This window comes from Amblyomma americanum, chromosome 1 (assembly GCF_052857255.1).
Source record: "Amblyomma americanum isolate KBUSLIRL-KWMA chromosome 1, ASM5285725v1, whole genome shotgun sequence".
Taxonomy (NCBI): domain Eukaryota; kingdom Metazoa; phylum Arthropoda; class Arachnida; order Ixodida; family Ixodidae; genus Amblyomma; species Amblyomma americanum.
The window spans coordinates 528,933,828-528,939,642 of NC_135497.1; the positions used below are offsets into that span (position 1 = coordinate 528,933,828).

Genomic DNA, 5,815 nt, shown 5'->3' on the forward strand with positions numbered 1-5,815 from the left:
AAAGAAAAGGCCGATCCCGGAGGCAGTGCAATACCGGGCCAATCGGTGGCGGAAGTGAAGCAACCTTCAAACTTTCCGCCACATTTCCAAAAATAAGTCCAATTGGACCCGTAACAGATACTCTACGAGGTCCGGACAGCAGCTAGCTAACAGACGGCGGTTTCAGCCCCTCATTTATAGGCGCGGAGCGGGCCGCGTCTGTTTGTTCTTCGCGCCAAGGCAGGCGCGCACATACACGCAGCTTTAACCGCACAACCTCCTTCTCCTTCTTGCGCCGGGCGCGCGACCCCATTGGTCGAGCGCGGAATCCACCTTCTAGAACAATCTAGGTCATTCGCGGCACGCTGAGTCATCGGTGCCGGAGCGAAGGGGGGATGGTATCCTTCGGCGCGAAAGGTTACCCCCTTTCCGTCGACAACAAGCACTTCTCCAACAGTATTCGAGAAGAATCGACGCCGCGCGTGTCTATGCTTACTTTGGCGCCCCGCCGGCGAGCTGAGTGAAAAGCACCGTGCGCTCCGGGGTTCTTCCCCGCTGTTTTTTTTGTTTTACTTTACCGCGCGCGGGCGCGATTGCTTAGGCGCCGCGCCGGTTTCTTTCGAACACGCGCCGAATTTTGTGACAGCCGACCAGGTCCGAATTCACCCCATTAACAACACAGTCGCAGTCAGGACGCCCGACCGTGCTCGTTCAATGTCTTACGCCAAGGTCCAAACCATCACCATCGAAACCACTGCAGTACCGGACGTCGCCTGTGCCACAGCCCCGGACAATTACGTGCGGGGAATTCTGTACCGGGCCTGCAACTATGAAAGTTAGCCTGAAATCCTTGCCGAGCTTCGGCCTCGCAACCCCAACCTCCCCATTCTTGCTGCGCGCTGTATGGGCGAGACACGACACCTTGTCGTCACTTTCGCTAACACCAAGCTTCCCCGATACATGCGGCACTTGGGCTTTACCTTCGAGGTGTTCCCTTACAAGGGGCGCCCGGAGGCGTGTTTAAACTGTCGCAAGCTGGGCCACAGAGCGGAGGTGTGCCCTCAACCACGCCAACCCACTTGCCGCCGCTGCGGAGTTGCTGAGGAGCCCTAACCAGTCGGCGAACCACCTACCTGTCAAGCCACGTGCATCGTGTGCAAAGGCCCACATACCCACGGCAGCAGGAGCTGCAAATACCGTTTCGGGGCCACCAACCAGCCCAAATCATCCAAATCATCCACGGGTACTGACACTGACTCCGGAACCTTGTCACATGGCCGCCAGTCCCGTTCCCGAGGCCGCGGCAACCAACAACGACCCCCAAGAGATGACTCCATCTCGCCACTGCGAAGAAGCAGCTCCAACCACAACAGCCGTAGCCGCTCCTCATGACGCTCCCGGGATTGCCGGGCTAACTCACAGACCAGGCAGGAGAGCAAGCCCGCCAAGCAGGTCGAATGGAAGACTCCTCCACCAGCTACAAGCCAACTGGCCAACCTGCAGGTAAGGGAACTGGCAGACATGGTCAAACTACAGCTCCAGTTGGCTCAGGCCAATGCCAAAATTCACAGTCTGGAGACCGCAAAGGCACATCAAAAACCGCAGCCGCAGCAGATGGCTCGCGTTCCCAATCCCGATCACACCAATGACTCCTACATGGACACCGACCATCCCAAATGAACTACACGCTAGGCTCCCCCACCCTCCACCTACGACAGTGATGCCAAATTCGATGCCTTGAACGCTCGTATCTCTAAAATAGCGGATGCCCTCCAACGGTTGACTCCCACTATTGACCGTTTCGTTGACGGCTGTGCCGGCATGGCAGCCAATATCCACACCCTCACCATCCGTCTCGACCGCCTTACGGGGCCCCCCGCAATTGGTCGACCTCACCACCCTCCCAAACACTCAGTCGCCTGGTCCGACTCCCGCGCCCAAGAGTGCAGCTGCGCGCGCGTTGCTGACGGTATTCTCAAAACCACCATAGCGCTTCCTCAGCGCATTGAACCCTACACGAAACGCGATGGCTAGTGCGCCCATCACTGTATCGCAGTGAAACTGCAGGGGACTCAAGGCAAAGCGGAGAGCCTTGGAGCATACCCTGCAGGCCCAGCCACACACCACACATTATCGCGCTCCAAGAAACGTACTCTGGCACCAAATTTACCAGCTATGCCGCCTACAACAAACCGGTGGAGCCGGATCTCCACCCGAGTACCGCCATCCTCGTACACTGCAACCTCACAGCCAATCAGCTTGATCTTGACTATGTCGAAGTTCCTCACACTTTCATGCAGGTCCTTCCCAACAGCCGAACCCAATCCCCGCTCAACATCTTAAACGTGTACAGCCCCCCAAGTGAAAAGAGCACTAAGATAGCCACTCTCCTCCGCAAGGCCTGTGCAGCCGCGCGGAACGAGATGCTACTTATAGTGGGCGAATTTAACACACCGCAGGCCGAGTGAGGGTACGGGATCTAAGGACCCAAAGATGGACAGAGACATCATGGAATCGGAAGTCCGCGCCGCCCTGAACCACATCAAGACTACCGCGGCAACCGGCGACGACCGCACCACCAAGATGCTACGCAACCTCGACGACCATTCAGTCGAAGCACTTGCGGGCCTTTTCAACCACCACTGGCATAAAGGTCGACTTCCAGACTCTTGGAAGCATGCCAAGGTAATATTCATACCCAAAGCAGGCAAACGACTCGAGCTGGGCAACCTCCGGCCCATCTCGCTCACGTCTGGCCTGGTGAAGGTTATGAAGCACACAATTCTACACAGATTTCACACCCACGTAGACAAAGAGGACTTCCTTCGCCCCCTCCCACCATGATTGGTTCCCGGGCTAGGCTGTCCACCCAGGACATCATGTGGCAGATACAATACGACACACTCGACCCGGGTCTCATCCCATCCGGGGCACACGCACCATTATCGGCCTCGACGTCAGTAAAGCGGTCGACAAGGTGTCGCACGCATCTATACTGACCAACCTCTTCCAGATTAATGTAGGCACCCGCACCTACAACTATATTGTCAAGTTTCTCCACAATAGCACTGCAGAACTCCACATTGGAGACCTCTGCAGCTACAAAATCACCATGGGCACTCAGGGCACACCACAGGGAACAGTCTTGTCCCCTGTTCCTCTTTAACATTACTATGCGAGGCCTCCCCTAACTTCTGGACACCATATCTTTTGTCAAACACTCACTATACGCCGACGATATCACTCTCTGGACCAACTCCGGCTCGGACGGGGAGATACAACATTCACTCCAACAGGCAATCGACACTGTCCCCGCTCTCTTGCAGGCAAACGGTCTCGATTGCTCTCCCACCAAATCCGAACTGCTAGTCATCCGGGATAAGCGGGTTCGCCGACCCATCCTCGACCTCCAACAGCCGATCACACTCCACATCGACACCCACCTCATACCTCCCGTGCAGGCCATCTGCGTGTTAGGTATGCTGGTGCAGAACAACACGCAGAACTCTGAAGCCATCCAACGCCTCCGAACCACCACCCACGGCCTCATCCGCCGCACCGTCACTCGCCGCAGAGGCATGCGGGAGACCGACCTCTGCCGCCACACACAAGTCTTCCTTCTTAGTAGGACTGTCAACTCATTCCCCTATTACCACTTGCACCACATAGATGAAGAGGCGGTAAACAGCGTCATCCGCTCGCCGTACAAGGCGGCAATGGAACTGCTCCAGTTCGCCAGCACGCAGCACTTGCTCCAGCTCGGGGTATAAAACACCCTCAGAGAGCTTATCGAAGCACACAAGACTGTCCAGATAAACCGCCTTTCTCGCACCAAACACGGTCGTTATATTATCGACCGTCTTAACATCAACCCTACATGTGACATCCACCCCAGTTCTCTTCCAACTGGAGTCTATAGTCGGCTGATCGTCAAACCCATGTCCAAGAACATGTTGCCCGGCCGTCATGATACGCACCGCCAAATCAAGGCCCAGGCTCTGGACGACACGTCTCCACCGACAAACGCGCCATATACGTGGACGCCGCGAAATGTGACTCCAACACATACGTGGCCTGCGTAGCCACGCAAACTACCACCCTCATCAACGCTGCCTTAGTGCGCACACACTCCTCCACCGCTTCCGAAGAGCTCGCGATCGCGCTGGCCATCGCAGATTCCCGCCCACGGATGATTCTCAGTGACTCTGATGCCTGTTTCACATGCAAGCGAACCGCTCGCGAACTCCGCCGCGGCGGCGAGTACACCCTCTCTCAAGCGGCGGAGAAAGCCCCAGCGGCTGGAGGCGGCGAGGTTCGGGCAAGTTGGAAATTTTCGCGGCGGCGACGCGGCAGCACCGCATCTCAACCAATGACGGCCCGGCGTTGCCACGCGAGTTTGTACGCCGCACATACGAACTTTTGTTTAAAAAATAAATTGCATAAAGTGCTGTTTAATGCTTAAAACGCAAGAATTATATTTATTTAAAGAAACTGTGAAAAGAATTGACAAAATAATGCTTTTATATTACGCTTTTTTTGTGTTTGCAGGCCAACAAAACTGGTTGCAGGCCACCAAAACCGGTTGCAGGCGCATATCTTTTGCCAGCAACGTTGGTTTTCGCAGCAGTGGGAAACGCGCAGCGGCGATGCATGTGAAACGAAAGCTCGCGAACCGCTTCGCAGCGCCGCGCCGCTGTTCGCTCTGTTCGCCAGTTCGCTTGCATGTGAACCGCCCTTGAACGAGCAATTCAAAATTTCTCGAGGAACTCAATTTTTCTACCTGCCACACACATCCTCCGCGGCTGCACTCTCGACCTCACTGTAAGCTTAGTGTGGGTACCTGCGCACATGGGGAACTCTAGGAACGAAGGGGTCGACCGTTTAGCCCGAGGCCTAACCAACCGGGAAGCCGGCCTCTCGAGCCCGGATGCTCTCGCGGAGGCCCCCTATCCTAAGCGGAAATCACCAACTTCTACAAGGAGACAAGACGCGTGTACCCGCCTCCCGTCGACCGAGCGCAAGCCCCCATGCTTCGCAGACTGCAGAACAATTCGATTTTCAGTCATTCTATACTATATCTCATCACTGACGGGGAATATGACCCCGTCTGTCCTAATTTAGATCACGGAGTGTTTGCCACTCAGGCACACATCCTCTGGGGATGAGAGGGTAACCTGCCCCCACGAACATTACTGACAGCTCCCTCCTTGGAGGGTTGGATCCAACTTCTGGCAAGACCAGAGAAGATACAACTCGCACTCGTGTCGTGGGCTCAAGACGTCGCTCCCACCTGGGGGTCACACTCAGCCCACCTGCCCTAGCTCCCAACCCTCAAGTGGCATATCAAGTTCTCTCTCTCTAAACGGGCAGCCGTAACAGAAGAAGAGCAGGAGCTTCGAAAACAAAGAGGCGAATAACTGGTCCCCTGAGAGAGTGGACACCTCGGTCACGCTTTATGCTTGTGGCGGCAGTGTGAGATGTACGCTGCATGCGTTGGCATTGCGAACGTTGTGGGAGAAACGAGGCACTGAAGCTTTCTATATGCCTTCGGCGTTCATTGTGTTCATTGGCGTTGGAGTGGACAACGTTCTAGACTCCGATGATATTGAGGAAATGAAGGCCACATAACTGGCTCCCTCGGTCAGTAGACGACTAAATCGCGCTTCGAGGTACGTGGCAGTGGTGAGAAAGATGTCAAACCTCTCTTGGAAATAATCGGAGCCTGCGTGCGTTAAAAATCGTGTCATGGCAACCGTTTCTGGCAGAGTGTTCCGGATGGGGTAATAGGTTCTGCGTTTCGTGCAGCATATGCTTACTAGTCATGTTAGTGTTGTAC

General features: G+C 55.4%; 1 pseudogene; it reads right to left on the reverse strand.

Moving 5' to 3' along the window:
* On the reverse strand, nt 1–143 carry LOC144116741 (U2 spliceosomal RNA; annotated as a pseudogene).
* Nucleotides 144–5,815: the final 5,672 nt, after the last annotated feature.